Source organism: Nerophis ophidion, linkage group LG23 (genome assembly GCF_033978795.1).
Source record: "Nerophis ophidion isolate RoL-2023_Sa linkage group LG23, RoL_Noph_v1.0, whole genome shotgun sequence".
Taxonomy (NCBI): Eukaryota; Metazoa; Chordata; class Actinopteri; order Syngnathiformes; family Syngnathidae; genus Nerophis; species Nerophis ophidion.
Window position 1 is genome coordinate 13612349 of NC_084633.1, and position 24821 is coordinate 13637169.

Consider the following 24821-nt stretch of genomic DNA (forward strand, 5'->3'; position numbering starts at 1 on the left):
GCCAGGATTTACACTTCTGAGCCATTGCTACTTTTTGGTTGTATGTTGGCTAGAAAATTCGACGTGATTGATACACCTCTGAACACACTGATTAAAGGGGAACATTATCACCAAACCTATGTAAGCGTCTATATATACCTTGATGTTGCAGAAAAAAAGACCAAATATTTTTTTAACTCATTTCCGAACTCTAAATGGGTGAATTTTGGCGAATTAAAGGCCTTTCTATTATTCGCTCTTGAAGCGAATAATAGGTGATCAATCATAGGTAATCAATCCGCCATTTTCTCAAACACATTACACACACAAGTCAAATCAGCTCTGTTATTTTCCGTTTTTTCGACTGTTTTCCGTACCTTGGAGACATCATGCCTCGTCGGTGTGTTTTCGGAGGGTGTAACAACACGATCAGGGACGGATTCAAGTTGATTTACGTGGCGTGTGCATCGATTAGCACGGCATGCTAATTGATGCTAACATACTATTTAGGCTGGCTGTATGTACATATTGCATCGTTATGCCTCATTTGTAGCTATATTTGCATCGGGCCTTTCCGTCCACCCACATTTAATGCCAAACAAACACATACCAATCGACTGAGTCAAGTTGCACCGGTGTCAAAAGATGCGAAAGTCCCTCGTTTGGTTTGCACATTTTACCAGCGATGCTACGACAGACATAGCACAGAGATGTATGGTTATCCTGCGACACTCGAAGCAGATGCTTTTCCAACGATAAAGTCAACGAAATCACAGAGGTGAGTTTTGTTGATGTTATTGACTTATGTGCTAATCAGACATATTTGGTTGCGGCATGACTGCCAGCTAATCGATGCTAACATGCTATTTAGGCTAGCTGTATGTACATTTGCATCCAGCCTTTCCTTCCACCCACATTTAATGCCAAACAAACACTTACCAATTGACGGATTTAAGTTGCTCCAGTGTCAAAAGATGCGAAAGTCCCTCGTTTGGTCAGCACATTTTACCGGCGATGTTACGACAGACATGGCACAGAGATGTATGGATATCCTGCGACACTCAATCGTTGGTTAGAAGGCGATTGCAGAATAGCTTCAATAGCTATTTGCTCAATAGCTTCAGTTTCTTCTTCAATTTTGTTTTCGCCATCTGCCTCCATACTCCAACCATCCGTTTCAATACATGCGTAATCTGTTTAATTGCTTAAGTCGCTGAAGTCCGGGTCTGAATCCGAGCTAATGCCGCTATATCTTGCTGTGCTATCTGCCATGTTGGCATCAATATATGACGTCACAGGAAAATGGACGGTGAATTTACAGATAGCGAAAATCAGGCACTTTAAAGCCTTTTTTCGGGATATTCCATGATGGGTGACACATTTGTAAAAACTTCGAAAAATAAAATAAGCCATTCGGAACTGATTTTTATTGGTTTTAACCCTTCTGAAATTGTGATAATGTTCCCTTTTAATGCAAATCATGACATAAGCTTGGGCAGCACGATGAGGGAGTGGTTATTGCTCATGCCTCACAGCGAGACGGTCCTGGGTGTGGTTCCTGGGCTCGCGGTCTTTCAGTGTGGAGTTTGAATGTTGTCCCCGTGACTGCGTAGGTTCTCTACGGGTACTCCGGCTTTCTCCCACCAACAAAACACATGCACTTGAGGATAGGCTGATTGGCCCTCGTGTGTGAATGTGAGTGTGATTGTTGTTTGTCTATTTGTGTTGGCCATGCGATGAGCTGATGACTTGTCCAGGGTGTACTCTGCAGTTCCGCCGTAGTACAGCTGGGATGGGCTCCAGCCCACCGGCAACTCCAGGAGGGAAAAGCGGTAGAAAAATGGATGGTTGGATGACATAAGCTTCACTATTGATCTATTGTATGTACAGTCGTGGTCTTTACACTTGTAAAGAAGATAATGTCATGGCTGTCTTGAGTTTCTAATAATTTCACCAACTCTTATTTTTTCCTGATAGAGCGATTAGAGCACATACATCTCCCTTGCCAAGTTTCACTTTAAAAGGGCACTTTTGGTAGCCATCCACAAGCTTCTGGCAAGCTTCTAGTTTAGTGTTTGACCACTCCTCTTGACAAAATGGTGGAGTTCAGCTAAATTTGTTGATTTTCTGAAATAGACTTGTTTCTTCAGCATTAACTCTCCTGAAGGAATCAATAAAGTACTATCTATCTATCTAGGTCAGGACTTTGGGAAGGCTATTCTAAAAACTTAATTCCAGCCTGATTTAGCCATTCGTTTACCACTTTTGACATGTTTTTGGGGTCGTTGTCCTGTTGGAACACCCAACTGCGCCCAAGACCCAATCTCCGGGCTGATGATTTTAGGTTTTCCTGAAAAAATTGAATGTAATACTCCTTTTTTATTGTCCCATTTACTCTATGTAAAGCACCAGTTCCATTGGCAGCAAAACAAGCCCAGAGCATAATACCACCACCACCATGCTTGACTTTAGACATAGTGCTCCTGGGATTAAAGGCCTCACCTTTTTTTTTCCAAACATATTGCTTGGTATTGTGGCCAAACAGCTCAATTTTTGTTTCATCTGACCACAGAACTTTCCTCTAGAACATGGGTGTCAAACTCTGGCCCGCGGGCCAAAATATGGCCCGCCGTGTACTTTCATTTGGCCCTTGAGGCAATATCAAATTAACATTAGAGCTGGCCCGCCAGTATTACAAGGCAGCGGTTCATTCACTCATACTTGCCAACCTTCCCGATTTTCCTGGGAGACTCCCGAAGTTCAAAGCCCCTCCCGAAAATCTCCTGGGGCAAACATTATCCTGATATCCACCCGGACAAAAATATTGGGGGCGTGCCTCAAAACCACTGCCTTTAGCGTTCTCTACAACCTGTCGTCACATCCACTTTTCCTCCATATAAACAGCGTGCCAGCCAAGCCCCATAACATACGCGGGTGGTACACACAAGGTGAACGCAAGGCATACTTGCTCAACAGCCATACAGATCACACTGAGGGTGGAGGTACAAACAACTTTAACACTGTTACAAATATGCGCCACACTGTGAACCCACACCTAACAAGAACGACAAACACATTTTGGGAGAACATTCGCACCGTAACACAACAGAAGAAATACCCAGAAGCCCTTGCAGCACTAACTCTTCCGGAACGCTACAATATACAACCCCCGCTACCACCAAACCAAATTTATTAGCCTGTGGAAAAAGTTAATGTTGATATTTACCTTCGAAGGCTGCAAATACAAAAGAAGCATTACATTTTTTATTTAAATAGTTTAATATACCATTACTGTTTTTTTATTTGTTTTTTTGAAAGTTGGATTTGCACTGTTAAGCTATATAAGCGTTGCTTGTTCCATATTCATTGTTGAAGCAAATCAGTGTAGCAAATTGAGCAATAATTAACATTTTTGTTCATGAACTTTCTCTTGCTACTTCAAGGCTTGAATGTTTGATTCATTCATTGTTATTTTATTTTCAAATGTATTATTAGCCTGTGGGAAAAGTTTATTTTGATATTTACCTGAAAAGGCTAGAAATAGAAAAGAGGCATTAAATTTCGATTAAAATTGTATTTGATATGCCATTGATATTTTGAATTATTATTATTTGAAACTCGATTATGCATGTCACTATAAAGATATATAAGCCTTGCTTGTTCAATGTTCAATGCAAAACATGTTTGGGTCCCTATTAAAAGGTTAATTTTTCAACCTTGGCCCCGCGGCTTTGTTCAGTTTTAAATTTTGGCCCACTCTGTATTTGAGTTTGACACCCCTGCTCTGGGATGTCAGATAAAACAAACATTGAGCAGTTTGGCCACGATACCCAGCAATATGTTTGGAGGAGAAAAGGTGAGGCCTTTAATCCCAGAACACCAACAAAAATAAGAGTTGTAGAAATCATTGAAAACTCAAGACAGCCATGAGATTATGTCCTTCCCAAGTGTATGTAAACTTTTGACCACGACTGCATGTGATGTTAGCTCTACCTCAGTACTACTGGCCTTATGGTTAGGACAAATCTTAACCTTTGAGTCTTTCGAACCTCCAGTTCTGCACAAACTACAGTTAAATCTACAATTTAAAAATACTGAATAATGTATGCTATCTAGAGATGCGCGGTTTGCGGTCTCATCCGCGGAGTGCGCGGACAAACCGCGGGTCGGGCGGTTGACATGACGAACAAATAGATTTTAATTAGATTCGGGCAGGTGGCGGTTGAACTATATGGAAATATTTGATATGCATGGTTCTGTGGTCGGTATCCTTTGCCATTCAAAGTGCCATTTAAGACCCGTGTCATAAAGCGAAGAAGACTATAAGAGACGCTATTATTCTCCTGAATGACTGCCGGTAGTCACCCTGATAATATGTATTAGGGCGTGCTATGAAGCCATTGGCTTTGTCACCTACTACAACATGTACGATCTGCTTGTCGGTCCCGCATCATGTTGTGTGTGGCTTCCGCAGCAACACGCACACGACTGCAAGGCATACTGGGTGACACAGAGTACACTAATAGTTGTGATATAAATAATTGTTTACACTCTTAGTAATATGCACCACGCTGTGAAGCCACACCAATTAAGAACGACAAACACATTTCGGGAGAACATCCTCACAGTAACACAAAATAAACGCAACACAAAAAATACCTATAATCCTTTGTATTCATGACACTTCCTGAATATTTTATACACCCCCAGCAGCAAACCCCCCACCCCCGTGCGTCGGTAAGGTGGGCGGGGTTGGGGGCGCGGGGGTGTAAAATATATTCAGGAAATGTCATGAATACAAAGGATTATGGGTATTTGTTGTGTTGCGTTTATCTTGTGTTACTGTGAGGATGTTCTCCCGAAATGTGTTTGTCAATCTTGTTGGGTGTGACTTCACAGCGTGGCGCATATTAGTAAGTGTTAAAGTTGTTTATTAGATTACATAGTACTTTATTTATTCCGTCAGGAGAGTTCCTTCAGGAAAATTACAATTTTCAGCACAATCCCATTCAAGATCAGACAAACATTACAGGGAGACAGAACAGGATCGCTGACGGGTCTGCCGGCTTCCAGCGCCCCTTACAAAAAAGATGACATACAGGTAAACATATATCACAACCATCAGTGTACTCTGTATCACCCAGTATGCCTTTCAATCTTGTACGTGTAATTGCGGAAGCTGCACACAACATGTTGCCGGACCAACAATCGGTTCGTACATGTTGTTGAAGGTGTCTAAGACAATGGCTTCAAAGCACGCCTATATTCTTGTAATCAGGATGAACGCTATTGGATAGTCGCGGGAACGTTAGCGGCTCCAATTGTCATCGTTACTCTGTGAAAAAGGTTTAAATAGCTCCGTGAGTGGTAAAGGCGGACAACCTTTGATGTGTTTCAGCGGGCGGTTGGCGGGCGGGTACGGTCCTAATAAAATGTTGGTTCAGGTGGAGGGCGGGTGGATGACGACTTTGGAGATGCAGATTCGAATGATATAATTGCCTATCCGCGCATCTCTAATGTGATCGGTTATCGGTATCTTGTTATGTCTTGTGGAGCAGGAAGTTATCTGTATTGGCTTGAAAACAAATCACACATAACTAGTTCAAAATTTCTAAACCATAAGTGAGTATCTGTGGTTCATGTTCACACATATGGATACTGGTTTGTCACGATTGGAATTCCAGTTGAACAAGTAGTACTTTGAAGTCATTTTTGCCAAAGGCAAAGCATACATGTTTTTCATAAATGTCAATGCTGTTCATATCCATTATGAGGCATCTATGACTAACTCTGACGTCTTAACCAATACAGTATTCTTTCAATGATATTTTGGCTCAAGAATATGTTTCTCAGCATCACGCAGACTTTCTTGGCTACTTCTCTTTTCCAAGCCTGGTTGGATATAATGTCCCCCGTGTCGAAGAGTGGAAGGGTTACGTTCACAGGAAGGGCAGGGGGAAAATGACCGACCGACGCCTGCTATCCCATCGCCGGAAATCTACTCCGCCTTCTGCCCTTCCTGTGTAAACAAGACCAAGCAAACAAACACCACTCCTATCTCCATCGACACTTTATAATGAACTCACGGATCTGCTGCTCCATGTGTGTCCATGCATTCATTACCATAGGAAGACACTGGGTCAGTCTCGAAAGAGGCCGGCCAGATGCGGAGGCTCCATCTTGACAGACTGGTGCAAAAAAAAAAACTGCATGCATTCCTTTTTACGGTGGAAGGTATGCGAGGGGAAATTACGGGGTACGAAGAATCCTGTTTTTAAGTGCCATAATTACAGAGCGAGCAAGCTGCCAGTCTGAAGCTACCAAACAGCTGAGCGTTAAACAATCAATGATTACGTAAATCAACAGAGTGGTTTACCATTAACCAGCAGGTTTGTACAACGCCATTTCCACAGCGCTGGCTCATGGGGACGAGCACAATGGCGCCAAACAAAAGCGCCAGTCAAAGCTTTTCACACTATGACATGCGAGACAAGCTCACAATGCCATAGTGGCCCAACAACGTCATGAAAGTGTCATTATTGAAAAGGATATTATGAACTGTTTCAAGTGAAACTAAGGATTGGTTTACATGACTGATGAAAACTTGAAAGGACCTGCAAAAACACGACTATGCAATGCCACGCCAGCGGGTAGCCTTACAATTTTTTAGTCATACTTGTTCTATTTTTTCCATAAGATTGCAGATTTTCATCCAAAACCATTCTTCAAATACCCTGCATTGACGAATGTGCACGTTTAAAAATGGAAATTTGCAAGCATTGTGACTCCGCTAGTCACCGTGGCATCGGGCAAAGTAGGGCAGCAGCGATCAATTATTTTAGTAAATCGAGCAATCTATCATTTAGTTTATGCACCTAATAGAATATATCAATCAATCAATCAATGTTTATTTATATAGCCCCAAATCACAAATGTCTCAAAGGACTGCACAAATCATTACGAGGGCAAGGAAAACTCACACCCAGTGGGCAGGGAGAATTCACATCCAGTGGGACGCCAGTGACAATGCTGACTATGAGAAACCTTGGAGAGGACCTCAGATGTGGGCAACCCTCCACCCTCTAGGGGACCGAAAGCAATGGATGTCGAGCGGGTCTAACATGATACTGTGAAAGTTCAATCCATAGTGGCTCCAACACAGCCGCGAGAGTTCAGTTCAAGCTTTATAGCAAGGGTGTCAAACGTACGGCCCGCAAACAGGTTTTATCTAGCCTTCGAGATGAGTTTTTAACTGTAAAAATTAGCCAACATTTTTTAAAGAAATAAACTGCAGCTCTAAATGTGTCCACCAGATGTCACAATAGCAATTCTTTGTATCATTGTTAATTATTCTACATATGTAAAAATAATAAACCACATTTTGGTGCACTAGTCGAGGAAAATGAGCAAACTACATAAATAATATGGCTGCGAATCTTTGGGTGTCCCACGATTCGATTCAATATCGATTCTTTGGGTTATGATTCTATTCAAAATCGATTTCTTTTCAATTCAACACGATTCTCGATTCAAAAACGATATTTTTCCAATTCAAAACGATTCTGTATTCATTCAATACATAGGATTTCAGCAGGATCTACCCCAGTCTGCTGACATGCAAGCAGAGTAGTAAATTTTTGTAAAAAGCTTTTATAATTGTAGAGGACAATGTTTTATCAACTGATCGCAATAATGTAAATTTGTTTTAACTATTTAGCAAACCAAAAATATGACTTATTTTATCTTTGTGAAAACATTGGACACAGTGTGTTGTCAAGCTTATGAGATGCGATGCAAGTGTAAGCCATTGTTCTTCTTTTTTATTTTTATAAATGTCTAATGATAATTTCAATAAGGGATTTTTAATCACTGCTATGCTGAAATTATAACTAATATTGATACTGTTGTTGATAATATTCATTTTTGTTTCACTACTTTTGGTTTGTTCTGTGTCTCCTCTCAATTGCTCTGTTTATTGCAGTTCTGAGTGTTGCTGGGTCAGGTTTGGTTTTGGAATTGGATTGCATTGTAATGGTATTGCTGTTTATTGTTTGGATTGATATGAAAAAAAAAATCTATTTTTTCAAAAATGAGAATTGATTCTGAATCGCACAATGGGAGAATCGCGATTCATATTCGAATCGATTTTTTCCCACACCCTTAAAAAATAACATCCTGTAATTTCATTTTGATAGTATTTTTTTATCTTGATAGATTGAAAATGAACACCAATGAGTTGACTGATGAACATTAATCACATAATTTATTCATAAAGTATAAACAACTACAAATATTACATCGTAAACAAAACAAAACAAAAAAAATATGATTTGAACATTTTCAGAATGTGATTGTTCTATTTTTAAACAAAGAAAACAATCTGAAGTTGCCTTTATTTTTTAAGTTATCGTGCCGTGATTTTACCAGTCTGGCCCACTTGGGAGTACATTTCTCACCATGTGGGCCGTGATCTAAAAATGAGTTTGACATCCCAGCTGTATAGCCTAAATGCGTATTTCAGGGAAAATATAGACAAGGCTTTTTCTGCTTGCTATGACATTTATTCTTTTTTTCCTGTAATAAATGCACATTATGCACAATAAAATTGCAATTTTAACGTGTGCATTAATAAAAAAAAGTTTTAAAAAATCCGCTGTTCACCGCCACACAGATATCATGGCAACCACAAACCACTGCACTCATGTGTGCTCTATTGCGGAAACCGTTAAAAAAAAAACAGAAAAAAAAACATGTCAGCGTATTTAAAGTTCTGGGTACTCTATGCCGTCCAAAATGTTTACGTTTTTTATTAGTTACAGTCATCAAACGATTAATAGAAGCAAGAGAATACAAATACAAAAATGTCCATCCATCCATTTTCTACTGCTTGTCCCTTTCTGGGTCGCCGGAGCCGATCTCAGCTTTATTCGGGCGGAAGGCGGTGTACACCCTGGACAAGTCGCTACCCCATCACAGGGCCAACACAGATAGACAGAGAACTTTCACACTCACATTCACACACTTGGGGGGCCAATTTATAGTTGCCAATCAACCTATCCCCACTAATAAAATAATAAAAATAGTATTTCCTATTGAATTAATCATTGCAGCCCTAAACAAAAGTTCATGTTGCATTAAAAATGTTAGCAAACAACAAGAACCAAAGCATTGTTGTTTTGAACGCGATTTCATTTAGAACAGGGGTGTCCAAACTTTTTCCACAGAGGGCCGCACACGGAAAAATTTAAGCATGCGGGGGCCATTTTGATATTTATCATTTTCAAACCATAAAAAAATATATGGATTTTTTTTTTTTTAATCCTTAGGGCTCCTGGGGAGCATAGAGGGTCTCAGTCACTAAAATGTTAAAAATAAGTCAAATTATTATTATTATTTTTTATTTAATGCTTACAGTAAATCTCTATATCAACTTGAGGTTGATATAAAGTAAAACAAATAAGGTTTTATGCCTTTTCTGTCAAAGAACAACTTTGTTTTTTATAGTAAAACTGAAATATGTAGTATTTAGATAGATAGTACTTTTTTTATTCCTTCAGGAGAGTTCCTTTATTTAGCAATTAAAACCCTCAAAGATCAATAATGCAGGACACCATTGATTTTAATTATTTAATATTTTAGAGTAATCACAGTGAAAAGTTTGATAAAATCCTACTAAATATATTTGAGATCCGAAATGTTCCCCACTCATAAAGTGATGCATTTTTATTAGTTTTTTTTTACTTTTAACACTTAAATTTCAAGATAAACTTCCAATATATCTGTCGATTTTAAGTTTGAACTATTGTTTGTTTTATGCTCTTTTGTCAAAACTTTGATGTTTTTATATGGCAACCACACAACATATGCAATATTTTTTCCACATAAAACATTTGAAAGTGATATTTTTTTAAGTAATAATTCATTATAACAGATTTTTTTTGTCCTTTTTTTTGAGCAATGGAAAAAAAGAAAATATAGACAAAAGGGAAAAACAATGCCTGCATGGCAGCTTTGTGTCAACATTGCCACTTTTTCTCATTAGATTTCACCTCATTCCACTTTTTTTTAATGTTTTTTTTAATTTATTTTTGCAATACTATCAATTTCGCAATTTTTGCAGAACGTGTGGCGGGCCGGTAAACTATTAACTGCGGGCCGCAAATGGCCCCCGGGCCGCACTTTGGACACCTCTGGTTTAGAAGAACAACCGTTTTCAGCGATCGGATCAAACTGTCCTAGTTGGCATGTATGTTAAGAATTATAAATTGGATGATTTACTTTGCGTGACAAATGTGCGCAACTAACGTACAAAAAGTAACAACATTGGCCGAGGGTGGAGTCGGCTCTCTCGGTTGCTTTGTTGGGTCTGCTCCCCCTTCCCCAGCAGATAAGGGCGTGGAACATCACAGAGGCCCCCACAGTGTTTGTTTGGTTGCTTGTCTATGCATGGTGCAATCATGTGTGCGCAATGGTTGATTATTTTTGTGTTTTTTTTACTTTTGAGGCTGCGTGTAGAAGTGACACTGCTGGAGTGGCAGCTGGTTGCATCAGCTCTGCTCTTTTAATGTCTTTAACGGCCTACTGAAATGAGATGTTCTTATTCAAACGGGGATAGCAGGTCCATTCTATGTGTCATACTTGATCATTTTGCGATATTGCCATATTTTTGCTGAAAGGATTTAGTACAGAACATTCATGATAAAGTTCGTAACTTTTGGTCGCTACTAAAAAAGCCTTGCCTGTACCGGAAGTCACAGACGATGTGTGTGTGACGTCACGGGTTGTAGGGCTCCTCACATTGTTTATAATGTGAGCCACCTGCAGCAAGAGCAATTCGGACCGACAAAGCGACGATTTCCCCATTAATTTGAGCAAGGATGAAAGATTTGTGGATGATGAAAGTTAGAGTGAAGCACTAGAAAAAAGAAAAAAAGGCGACGGCAGTGGGAGCGATTCAGATGTTATTAGACACATTTACTAGGATATTTCCAGAAAATTCCTTATCTGCTTATTGTGGTACTAGTGTTTTAGTGAGATTATAAAGTCATACCTGAAAGTCGGAGGGCTTCTGTGACCGCCAGTGTCTCTGAGGGAAGCCATATGGAGGAGCCAAGAAAGTCACAGCTGCCTTTTTGACAGCTGCTGCGGGAGGACGCAAACTCCGCTCAAGATTCCGGTAAGAACAGACTCAATATTACAATTTTCTCATCCAAAAACTTGCTGGTTGACATGTGGTAAAGAAACATTTTCGCTTGACCGCTCTGTTCCATATTAAAGCTTCACAACAAACAAAGAAACACCAGCTGTGTTTTGGTCGCCAAAGACAGCTGCAATCCACAGCTTTCCACTAATAGCATTCTTCTTTATAGTCTCCATTATTAATTGAACAAATTGCAAAAGATTCAGCAACACAGATGTCCAAAATACTGTGTAATTATGCGATGAAAAGAGACGACTTTTAGCCGTGAGTGGTGCTGGGCTAAAATGTCCGCTCCAACCAATGACGTCACAAGCACGCGTCAACATAAGCGTCATAATTCCGCGACGTTTTCAACAGGATACCTTGCGGAAAATTAAAAAAATTGCAATTTAGTAAACTAAACCGGCCGTATTGGCATGTGTTGCAATGTTAATATTTCATCATTGATATATAAACTATCAGACTGCGTGGTCGCTAGTAGTGGGTTTCAGTAGGCCTTTAATGTCCTTTGATGTTTACCTCTTACAAACATGTTTATGTGTGCTATGCCTATGAGGTGTTTTTCCCCTTGGCCTAGTCTGGACCCCTTTCCAGGGAGCCTAGGCTTAGGCTGATTTGTATTTGATTTCTCCCCCTCCTACCCAGCGTTTACCTGTTTCTAACCTCTTTTGTAAGGGGCGCTGGAAGTTGGCAGACCCGTCAGCGATCCTGTTCTGTCTCCCTGTAATGTTTGTCTGATCTTGAATGGGATTGTGTTGAAAATCTCAATTTCCTCTCGGGGATTAATAAAGTATTTCTGATTTTAATTGCTGTGGGCCGCATTTGTCGCTTAGCTTGTGACAAACTCTGGTCCCAAAACATTGAATACTTTAAGGCCTTTTTAGTTTACTAAATTGCAATTTTAAATTTCCCGCGGCGTTTCCTGTTGAAAACGTCGCGGAATGATGACGCATACGTGTGACGTTATTGGTTGGAGGGGACATAATAGCCAGCACCACTTACGGCTAAAAGTCGTCTCTTTTCATCGCATAATTACACAGTATTTTGGACATCTGTGTTGCTGAATCTTTTGCAATTTGTTCAATTAATAACGGAGAAATCAAAGTAGAAAGATGGAGGTGGGAAGCTTTTAGCCTTTAGCCACACAAACACACGGTGTTTCCTTGTTTAAAATTCCCGGAGGTGAAGCTTTACTATGGATCAGAACTGTCAAGCGAACATGGATCCCGAACACTCGTCAACCGGCAGGTTTCGGTGAAAAAATTGTGGTAAAAAGTCGCCTCTTGCCGGAGATCAATCAATCAATCAATCAATCAATGTTTATTTATATAGCCCCAAATCACAAATGTCTCAAAGGACTGCACAAATCATTACGACTACGACATCCTCGGAAGAACCCACAAAAGGGCAAGGAAAACTCACAACCAGTGGGACGCCAGTGACAATGCTGACTATGAGAAACCTTGGAGAGGACCTCAGATGTGGGCAACCCCCCCCCTCTAGCGGACCGAAAGCAATGGATGTCGAGCGGGTCTAACATGATACTGTGAAAGTTCAATCCATAGTGGCTCCAACACAGCCGCGAGAGTTCAGTTCAAAGCGGATCCAAGACAGCAGCGAGAGTCCCGTCCACAGGAAACCATCCCAAGCGGAGGAAGGATCAGCAGCGTAGAGATGTCCCCAACCGATCAGCGGAGCTTGCGCCGTCCATGCAGCTGCCGTGACTTCCCTCAGAGACTGGCGTCAACACACCCCTCCGACTATCAGGTACTATTTAACTCACTAAAACACTAGCAACACAATAGAAAGATAAGGGGATTTCCAAGAATTATCCTAGTAAATGTGTCTAAAAACATCTGAATCGCTCCCAATGCAATCGTTTTTTTTTTTTTACTTTTTTTTTCTTTTCTAGTCCTTCACTATCCACGAATCTTTCACCCTCGCTCAAATTAATGGGGAAATTGTCGCTTTCTCGGTCCGAATAGCTCTTGATGCTGGAGGCTCACATTATAAACAATGTGAGAATGTGAGGAGCTGTCACACCGGTGACGTCATCGTCTGCTACTTACGGTACAGGCAGGGCTTTTCTATTAGCCACCAAAAGTTGCAAACTTTATCGTGGATGTTCTCTACTAAATCCTTTCAGCAAAAATATGGCAATATCGCGAAATGATCAAGTATGACACATAGAATGGACCTGCTATCCCCGTTTGTATAAGAAAATCTCATTTCAGTAGGCCTTTAACACCAACATGAAAATGCTACACTTCTACTTGGATGTTAGCGCTCTCAGGCTCCAAAAAGCTGTTATAAAAACGATAGTTATTTCCGTTTTGTTTGTAGGGACATAAATGCTGAATATGTGGAAATAATTGACAAAAAGTTTGTTTTGAACTAAAAGTGCATAAGAACGGTGTCATTTGAAACGACTTTGCTCCCGGAACCCAGTCTTTGTCATAGTCTCGGTCTGTAGTCACCATGACAGAATGTGAACACAATCGTTTCATCCGAAGACATTTCATGGCTTTCGAGAGCGAGTTGGCAGCAGTTTCACATCCTCGGAGGCATTCATGGATAACAACTAACAGTTTATGTTGGTATTTCCTGGAATGTGAAGGGCCTGGACGGACACACACACACACACAAGCCCTGTAAGGAGCGCACAAACATGTTCATACACGGACGCCACAAATAACATCCCGAGAGGCTTTTTTTTTTTTCTTACAGTTCTTTCTGCAAATTGTTAGCTGTGACCATGCAGAGATGGCAACAAAGAAGAAGAGTCAAACTTTCACCTTCAGGCGTTAAAACACGTGTTGAGGTGGAGTAAAATCCCTCCTGACTAGTTTGCTGGTAACCCCTCCATAAAAGTACAAACCCCAAAACCAGTGAAATTGGCACGTAGTGTAAATGGTGAATAAAAACAGAATACAAAGATTTGCAAATCCTTTTCAACTGATATTCAATTAAATAGACTGCAAAGACAAGATACTTAACGTACAAACTGGAAAACACTGTTATTTTTTGCAACTATTAGCTCATTTGTAATTGCATGCCTGCAACATGTTTCAAAAAAGCTAGGACAAGTGGCAAAAAAGACTGAGAACGTTGAGGAATGCTCTTCAAACACTTATTTGGAACATCCCACAGGTCAACAGGCTAATTGGGAACGGGTGGGTGCCATCGTTGGGTATAAAAGCAGCTTCCATGAAATGCTCAGTCATTCACAAACTTCGTTAACGAATGAGTGAGCAAATTGTCCAACAGTTTAAAGAACAACATTTTCTCAACGAGCTATTGCAAAGAAAATTAGGGATTTCACCATATAAGGTCTGTAATATCATCAAAAGGCTCAGAGAGTCTGGAGAAATCGCTGCACGTACGCGATGATATTACGGACTTTAGATCCCTCAGATCAAACTGCATCAAAAAAACCATACCAGTGTGTAAAGGATATCACCACGTGGGCTCAGGAACACTTCAGAAAACCACTGTCAGTAACTACAGTTGCTCGCTACATCTGTACGTGCGAGTTAAAACTCTACTATGCAAAGCCAAAGCCATTTATCAACAACACCCAGAAAAGGCCGGAGCTCATCGAAGATGGACTGATGCAAATTGGAAAACTGTTCCGTGGTCTGACGGGTCCCCATTTCAGATTATTTTTGGAAACTGTGGACGTCGTGTCCTCCGGAACAAAGAGGAAAAAAAAAAACATCCGGATTGTTATCGGGGCAAAGTTAAAAAGCCAGCATCTCTGATGGTATGGGGGTGTGTTAGTGCCCATCCATCCATCCATTTTCTACCGCTTATTCCCTTTCGGGGTCGCGGGGGGTACTGGCGCCTATCTCAGCTACAATCGGGCGGAAGGCGGGGTACACCCTGGACAAGTCGCCGCCTCATCGCAGGGCCAACACAGATAGACAGACAACATTCACACTCACATTCACACACTAGGGCCAATTTAGTGTTGTCTTTGGAAGTGGGAGGAAGCCAGAGTACCCGGAGGGAACCCACGCATTCACGGGGAGAACATGCAAACTCCACACAGAAAGATCCCGAGCCTGGATTTGAACCCCAATGCATGGGTAACTTACACATCCGTGAAGGCACCATTCATACAGGTTTTGGAGTAACATATGTTGCCATCTAAGCAACGTTATCATGGACGCCCCTGCTTATTTCAGCAATGTGTTACTGCCATTAAATTCTAAGTTAATGATTATTTGCACAAAAAAAAAATTCTCAGTTCGAACATTACATATCTTGTCTTTGCAGTCTATTCACTTGAATATAAGTTGAAAAGGATTTGCAAATTGTTTTTATTTACGAATTACACAACGTGCCGACTTCACTGGTTTTGGGTTTTGTAAAATAAACGGGCTAAGCTTGAGCCCAGCTCATCATCGACATCAATCACAGCACCCCCCCTGCCTAGTTTGGACAAGAAAGGTCAAAGGTGACACTAGAGAAGCTGCCAAAACAAAGAAGGCCTCACACGATGACCACTGATAACATTGTCTCCGTGTGAAAAGGTGAAGCTGTGGAAGTACATCAGCTAATACTCACTGGTCAGTAAACACATCACTCCACATTCCATCAACAATTAGCTTGTTGCTGCTAAAGCTAAATGACGAACGACGTATATGGACGTTGTCATTCATCCAGCTTCATTGTACCCTCAGGGCACATCTGGTCATATCTGACCTATCCAAGTCCAAGACTAATCTATGAGCATGAACTGATGAAGCGTGCTATTCTAGGACAAACCAAACAGAGCAGTTGCCAACTTGCGATCAATTTAAATAATAAATATTTGTTTTAGAAATAAAGGGAGCATGTGCTACCAGAATCTATTTATCGAGGTAGCTCCTGATGCTAAAATGAGGTAACTGACTAATGAAGTAATAGTAGATAGTACAACTTGTATATAATCGATATTAGGCAATTACGTCATTTAGCTTTAGCATCATGAGCTAACTAGATAAATATATATTTATTTAGGTATTAGCCAACGATATAAATTAAATATTTATTTAGCTATTAGCTACTACGCTAGCTAGTCAAATTAGATAGCTATTTATCATTTTCTACCACTTGTCCATTTTGGGGTCGCTGGAGCCTCTTTCAGCTGCATTCGGGAGGAAGGCGGTGTACACTCTGGACAAGTCGCCACCTCATCACAGGGCCCAACATTTTTATTTGTACAATTTCAGAATGCGCTTGTTCTATTTTTAAACAAAAAAACTGAAGTTGTCTTTATTTCTGTCTTGGATCCGCTTGAACTGAACTCTCGCGGCTGTGTTGGAGCCACTATGGATTGAACTTTCACAGTATCATGTTAGACCCGCTCGACATCCATTGCTTTCGGTCCCCTAGAGGGGGGGGGTTGCCCACATCTGAGGTCCTCTCCAAGGTTTCTCATAGTCAGCATTGTCACTGGCGTCCCACTGGATGTGAATTCTCCCTGCCCACTGGGTGTGAGTTTTCCTTGTCCTTTTGTGGGTTCTTCCGAGGATGTTGTAGTCGTAATGATTTGTGCAGTCCTTTGAGACATTTGTGATTTGGGGCTATATAAATAAACATTGATTGATTGATTAAGTTATGGCGGCATGATTTTACCAGTCCAGCCCGCTTGGGAGTAGATTTTCCTCAGTGTGTCCATCCATCCATCCATTTTCTACCACTTGTCCCTTTTTGGGTCGCTCTCTCAGCTGCATTCGGGCGAAGGCGGGGTACATCCTGGCCAAGTCGCCACCTCATCAAAGGGCCCAACATTTTGATTTGTACAATTAATGAAGTTGTGTTTATTTTTAAGTTATTTTATTTTACCAGTCCAGCCCATTTGGGAGTAGACTTCCCTCAATGTGTCTATCCATCCATCCATCCATCCATTTTCTACCACTTGTCCCTTTTGGAGTCGCTGGAGCCTCTCTCAGCTGCATTCGGGCGGAAGGCGGTGTACACTTTGGACAAGTCGCCACCTCATCACAGGGCCCAACATTTTTATTTGTACAATTTCAGAATGCGCTTGTTCTATTTTTAAACAAAAAAAACTGAAGTTGTCTTTATATTTAAGTTATGGCGGCATGATTTTACCAGTCCGGCCCACTTGGGAGTAGATTTTCCTCAGTGTGTCTATCCATCCATTTTCTACCACTTGTCCCTTTTGGGGTCGCTGGAGCCTCTCTCAGCTGCATTCGGGCAGAATGCGGTGTACACCCTGGACAAGTCGCCACCTCATCACAGGGCCCAACATTTTTATTTGTACAATTTCAGAATGCGCTTGTTCTATTTTTAAACAAAACAACCTAAAGTTGTCTTTATTTTTAAGTTATCGCGCCGTGATTTTACCAGTCTGGCCCACTTGGGGGTAGATTTTCCTCAATGTGTCTTTTTATCCATCCATCCATTTCTAACACTTGTCCCTTTTGGGGTCACTGGAGCCTCTTTCAGCTGCATTCGGGCGGAAGGCGGGGTACACCCTGGACAAGTCGCCACCTCATCACAGGGCCCAACATTTTTATTTGTACAATTTCAAAATGCGCTTGTTCTATTTTTAAACAAAACAAATGAAGTTGTCTTTATTTTTAAGTTATCGCGCCATGATTTTACCGGCCCACTTGGGAGTCGATTTTCCTCTGTGTGTCCATCCATCCATCCATCCATTTTCTACCACTTGTCCCTTTTGGGGTCGCTCTCTCAGCTGCATTCGGGCGAAGGCGGGGTACATCCTGGACAAGTCGCCACCTCATCAAAGGGCCCAACATTTTGATTTGTACAATTAATGAAGTTGTGTTTATTTTTAAGTTATCGCGCCGTGATTTTACCAGTCCAGCCCATTTGGGAATAGATTTCCCTCAATGTGTCTATCCATCCATCCATCCATTTTCTACCACTTGTCCCTTTTGGAGTCGCTGGAGCCTCTCTCAGCTGCATTTGGGCGGAAGGCGGCGAACACTTTGGACAAGTCGCCACCTCATCACAGGGCCCAACATTTTTATTTGTACAATTTCAGAATGCGCTTGTTCTATTTTTAAACAAAAAAAACTGAAGTTGTCTTTATATTTAAGTTATGGCGGCATGATTTTACCAGTCCGGCCCACTTGGGAGTAGATTTTCCTCAGTGTGTCTATCCATCCATTTTCTACCACTTGTCCCTTTTGGGGTCGCTGGAGCCTCTCTCAGCTGCATTCGGGCAGAATGCGGTGTACACCCTGGACAAGTCGCCACCTCATCACAGGGCCCAACATTTTTATTTGTACAATTTCAGAATGCGCTTGTTCTATTTTTAAACAAAACAACCTAAAGTTGTCTTTATTTTCAAGTTATCGCGCCGTGATTTTACCAGTCCGGCCCAGTTGGGAGTAGATTTCCCTCAATGTGTCTATCCATCCATCCATCCATCCATTTTCTACCACTTGTCCCTTTTGGAGTCGCTGGAGCCTCTCTCAGCTGCATTCGGGCGGAAGGCGGTGTACACTTTGGACAAGTCGCCACCTCATCACAGGGCCCAACATTTTTATTTGTACAATATCAGAATGTGCTTGTTCTATTTTTAAACAAAACAACCTGAAGTTGTCTTTATTTTTAAGTTATCGCGCCGTGATTTTACCAGTCCGGCCCACTTGGGAGTGGATTTTTCTCAGTGTGTCTATCCAGTCCTCCATCCATTTTCTACCACTTGTCCCTTTTGGGGTCGCTCTCTCAGCTGCATTCGGGCGAAGGCGGGGTACATCCTGGACAAGTCGCCACCTCATCAAAGGGCCCAAAATTTTGATTTGTACAATTAATGAAGTTGTGTTTATTTTTAAGTTATCGCGCCGTGATTTTACCAGTCCAGCCCATTTGGGAGTGGATTTTTCTCAGTGTGTCTATCTATTCATCCATTTCTACCGCTTGTCCTTTTTGGGATCGCAAAGGGGTGCTGGAGCCTATCTCAGCTGCATTCGGGCGGAATGCGGGGTACACCCTGGACAAGTCGCCACCTCATCACAGGGCCCAACATTTTTATTTGTACAATATCAGAATGTGCTTGTTCTATTTTTAAACAAAACAACCTGAAGTTGTCTTTATTTTTAAGTTATCGCGCCGTGATTTTACCAGTCCAGCCCATTTGGGAGTAGATTTTTCTCAGTATGTCTAATGTGAGCATAATGGTACATACATTTAAAAAAATATATATAGCTAGCTAGCTTATTAACAGGGCAAAACGTAATATTGAAAATGCTTACCAAAACAATCAAAACTACTATCATTATATACAGTAAATCAACATGTTATTGAACTGATGTCAAATTATCATTTTTGTTTTGTTTCGATATGAGCATGTGTATTAAGGGGAACTTGTACTTATTTAAAAAAAAAATGCGTTTTTAGGAGCGTGAACGTTAATAGCATTTATTGAATATTGCTTAAACTAAAAGATGGACAATGGCCTCCATCACGCATTAGCTGATTGCAACGGCACGTATTGATGTGCCATGACAAGCATTAAGCAGACAGCAGGGGAACAATAAGTAGCTCCCACACAAAAGCATCAGCTGCCATGCACACCGTGGGCCCCCCCGGGGGCACCGAAACATGACGTCATAACACGTAATAGGCTTTTTAAACAATGAACTGTTTAAAGTGGGCAAGCTTACCTTGCTTGTCATTCAAACAAATTAAAAAAAAAAAAAGCCGGTCCACGTTGAGGCCCCCCAGCAGATTGACAAAGGAGGAGGGGGCTGAGGAGGTCCACGCATCCCACGCTCACAACGCCAGCCAAAAAAACAAAATAAAGTGGGTTTCTTTCGGAAGATATTTCAATGTATATCCCGCTTAAAAAAAAAAAAAACACACACAGCACGACTCAATATTAAGGCAGGCGCGAAAGTGCGTGTGTGTGCGTACGGTTATGTATACCTACTGCAGGGGCGAGCTCACATGGACACGCCCTCCTCTCGCGCACGGAGCGTCTTAAAGGAACAGGAGCAACACCGGAAGTTAAATTCATGTTTAAAAAAAAAAAACATTAATGTAACACCGGAAGTGACATTAATGTTTAAAAACCAAGACGGATAATCATGTAGCAGTCATGTGAGTTTTAAAATAGCGACGTTTAAGTATGTTGTGTAGTATTTATGCATATTTCTAGGTGTTTTCTCGAGCTCTTTAGCTCATTAAGCTCTAGATTAGCTGCAGCTGTTCTTCTTAGGGTCCAACAACATTATACATACAAAAAGAAAAAAAAATACCGTATTTCCTTGAATTGCCGCCGGGGTGCTAATTAATTTAAAACCTCTTCCTCACTCTTGCGCTTACCAAAGGCATGCGGTAAAAGTAAGCATGCGCTGATTATTTTAAAACCTCTTCTCACTCCGGCGCTTACCAAAGGCATGCGGTAAAAGTAAGCATGCGCTGATTATTTTAAAACCTCTTCCTCACTCCTGCGCTTACCAAAGGCATGCGGTAAAAGTAAGCATGCGCTAATTATTTTAAAACCCCTTCCTCACTCCGGCGCTTATCAAAGGCATGCGGTAAAAGTAAGCATGCGCTAATTAATTTAAAACCTCTTCCTCACTCCTGCGCTTACCAAAGGCATGCGGTAAAAGTAAGCACGCGCTAATTATTTTAAAACCTCTTCTCACTTCTGGGCTTATCAAAGGCATGCGGTAAAAGTAAGCATGCGCTAATTATTTTAAAACCTCTTATCACTCCGGCGCTTACCAAAGGCATGCGGTAAAAGTAAGCATGCGCTAATTATTTTAAAACCTCTTCCTCACTCCTGCGCTTACCAAAGGCATGCGGTAAAAGTAAGCATGTGCTGACTATTTTAAAACCTCTTCTCACTCCTGCGCTTACCAAAGGCATGCGGTAAAAGTAAGCATGCGCTAATTATTTTAAAACCTCTTCTCACTCCTGCGCTTACCAAAAGCATGCGGTAAAAGTAAGCACGCGCTAATTATTTTAAAACCTCTTCTCACTCCGGCGCTTACCAAAGGCATGCGGTAAAAGTAAGCATGCGCTGATTATTTTAAAACCTCTTCCTCACTCCTGCGCTTACCAAAGGCATGCGGTAAAAGTAAGCATGCGCTAATTATTTTAAAACCTCTTCTCACCCCGGCGCTTACCAAAGGCATGCGGTAAAAGTAAGCATGCGCTAATTATTTTAAAACCTCTTCTCAGTCCGGCGCTTACCAAAGGCATGCGGTAAAAGTAAGCATGCGCTAATTATTTTAAAACCTCTTCTCACTCCGGCGCTTACCAAAGGTATGCGGTAAAAGTAAGCACGCGCTAATTATTTTAAAACCTCTTCTCACTTCTGGGCTTACCAAAGGCATGCGGTAAAAGTAAGCATGCGCTAATTATTTTAAAACCTCTTCTCACTCCTGCGCTTACCAAAGGCATGCGGTAAAAGTAAGCATGCGCTAATTATTTTAAAACCTCTTCCTCACTCCTGCGCTTACCAAAGGCATGCGGTAAAAGTAAGCATGCGCTAATTATTTTAAAACCTCTTCCTCACTCCTGCGCTTACCAAAGGCATGCGGTAAAAGTAAGCACACGCTGATTATTTTAAAACCTCTTCTCACTCCTGCGCTTACCAAAGGCATGCGGTAAAAGTAAGCATGCGCTAATTAATTTAAAACCTCTTCCTCACTCCTGCGCTTACCAAAGGCATGCGGTAAAAGTAAGCATGCGCTGATTATTTTAAAACTTCTTCTCACTCCGGCGCTTACCAAAGGCATGCGGTAAAAGTAAGCACGCGCTAATTAATTTAAAACCTCTTCCTCACTCCTGCGCTTACCACAGGCATGCGGTAAAAGTAAGCATGCGCTAATTAATTTAAAACCTCTTCTCACTCCTGCGCTTACCAAAGGCATGCGGTAAAAGTAAGCATGCGCTAATTATTTTAAAACCTCTTCTCACTCCTGCGCTTACCAAAGGCATGCGGTAAAAGTAAGCATGCGCTAAATATTTTAAAACCTCTTCCTCACTCCGGCGCTTACCAAAGGCATGCGGTAAAAGTAAGCACGCGCTAATTATTTTAAAACCTCTTCCTCACTCCGGCGCTTACCAAAGGCATGCGGTAAAAGTAAGCATGCGCTAATTATTTTAAAACCTCTTCTCACTCCTGCGCTTACCAAAGGCATGTGGTAAAAGTAAGCATGCGCTAATTATTTTAAAACTTCTTCTCACTCCGGCGCTTACCAAAGGCATGCGGTAAAAGTAAGCACGCGCTAATTAATTTAAAACCTCTTCCTCACTCCTGCGCTTACCACAGGCATGCGGTAAAAGTAAGCACGCGCTAATTAATTTAAAACCTCTTCTCACTCCGGCGCTTACCAAAGGCATGCGGTAAAAGTAAGCATGCGCTGATTATTTTAAAACCTCTTCCTCACTCCTGCGCTTACCAAAGGCATGCGGTAAAAGTAAGCATGCGCTAATTATTTTAAAACCTCTTCTCACTCCGGCGCTTACCAAAGGCATGCGGTAAAAGTAAGCATGCGCTAATTATTTTAAAACCTCTTCTCACTCCGGCGCTTACCAAAGGCATGCGGTAAAAGTAAGCATGCGCTAATTATTTTAAAACCTCTTCTCACTGCTGCGCTTACCAAAGGCATGCGGTAAAAGTAAGCATGCGCTAATTATTTTAAAACCTCTTCTCACTCCGGCGCTTACCAAAGGTATGCGGTAAAAGTAAGCACGCGCTAATTATTTTAAAACCTCTTAAATGATAAATGGGTTGTACTTGTATAGCGCTTTTCTACCTTCAAGGTACTCAAAGCGCTTTGACACTACTTCCACATTTACCCATTCACACACACATTCACACACTGATGGAGGGAGCTGCCATGCAAGGCGCCAACCAGCACCCATCAGGAGCAAGGGTGAAGTGTCTTGCTCAGGACACAACGGACGTGACGAGGTTGGTACTAGGTGGGAATTGAACCTGGGACGCTCGTGTTGCGCACGGCCACTCTCCCACTGCGCCACGCCTCTTCTCACTTCTGGGCTTACCAAAGGCATGCGGTAAAAGTAAGCATGCGCTAATTAATTTAAAACCTCTTCCTCACTCCTGCGCTTACCAAAGGCATGCGGTAAAAGTAAGCATGCGCTAATTATTTTAAAACCTCTTCCTCACTCCTGCGCTTACCAAAGGCATGCGGTAAAAGTAAGCATGCGCTAATTATTTTAAAACCTCTTCCTCACTCCTGCGCTTACCAAAGGCATGCGGTAAAAGTAAGCACACGCTGATTATTTTAAAACCTCTTCTCACTCCTGCGCTTACCAAAAGGCATGCCGTAAAAATTTGAGTGTGATGTAAGCTTGTACTTTAAATCCTACTGAATAGCTCTTAATCTTCTTCCCTTTATGCGATTTCAAATTACCGGTATTTAAATCAGCCCCCTCCGTTTTGAAAATGATGACAGGGGAAGGAAATACGGTATCGAGCAATCAAAAGAACAAAACATACAAAATAAATACCGTATTTCCTTGAATTGCCGCAGGACAAACAGTATGCGCCTGCCTTGAATTACTGCCAGGTCAAACTCGTGATGTCACTGTTATCATTTTCAAAATGGAGGAGGCTGATTTCAATACCGGTAATTTGAAATCGCATAAAGGGAAGAAGATTAAGAGCTATTCAGTAGGATTTAATGTCCAAGCTTACATCACACTCCAATTTTTACTGCATACCTTTGGTAAGTGCCAGAGTGAGAAGAGGTTTTAAAGTAATTAGTGCATGCTTACTTTTACCGCATGCCTTTGGTAAGCGCAGGAGTGAGAAGAGGTTTTAAAGTAATTAGCGCATGCTTACTTTTACCGCATTCCTTTAGTAAGCGCAGGAGTGAGAAGAGGTTTTAAATGAATTAGCGCCCTGACGGCAATTCAAGGAAATACGGTAATAAGATTTCAAAATAAAACATAACATTGTGACCTTCAAGCGTCACATTATAGATATATTCTCTCTTATCTAAAAAAATGATCAAATCAATAATATACAGTGCATTTATTTTTTATTAATTTACACAGGAATATGCTATATTTTATTTTATATACAAGAGGTGTCTAAACTTCGGCCACAGAAAAAAACCTAGCAAGCCGGGGCCATTTTGATAGTTTTTATTTTCAAAATAAAATAAAAACTGTATAGATTTTTTTTTTTTTTTTTTTTTAACCCTTAAGGCTCCTGTCAAATTTGGTCCCGGGCACCTCAGATGGGTCTCAGTCATAAAAATTTTAAAAATAAGTCACATGCCATTTATATTGTTATTATTATAATAATTAGACTTAGACAAACTGTATTAATCCACAAGGGAGATTGTTCCACACAGTAGCAATGTTACAAAGGATGGAAAGGATAATGCAGGTATAAAGTAGACTAAAAATGTATAATAGTAGCAATATAAAATATAACATATATGTAATATTTACATATTATATATACAGTATATAATATACACTGATATAGTTTTATATTTTCATATAATATATACAATATATAAGAACTCCCAATTACCATGTACAATACTACAGTATATGTAACTGCAGAAGTGAAGTGAAGTGAATTATATTTATATAGCGCTTTTTCTCTAGTGACTCAAAGCGCTTTACATAGTGAAACCCAATATCTAAGTTACATTCAAACCAGTGT

The 24821-nt window shown here is 41.0% G+C and overlaps 1 protein-coding gene across 3 annotated transcripts in view; it reads right to left on the reverse strand.

The window, feature by feature from the left end:
• LOC133541473 (cdc42 effector protein 4-like) overlaps nt 1-20113 on the reverse strand; it is a 43575-nt gene extending 23462 nt beyond the window's left edge. The window contains exon 1 of one of the 3 annotated variants that reach the window (XM_061884917.1): nt 19825-20113. The gene's annotated coding sequence lies outside the window, so the exon portion shown is untranslated. Of the gene's footprint in view, nt 1-6065; nt 6210-19824 lie in introns of those variants that run through there. The other 2 variants (XM_061884918.1, XM_061884919.1) reach the window with 2 other exon arrangements.
• Between the last annotated feature and the right edge of the window lie 4708 nt (nt 20114-24821).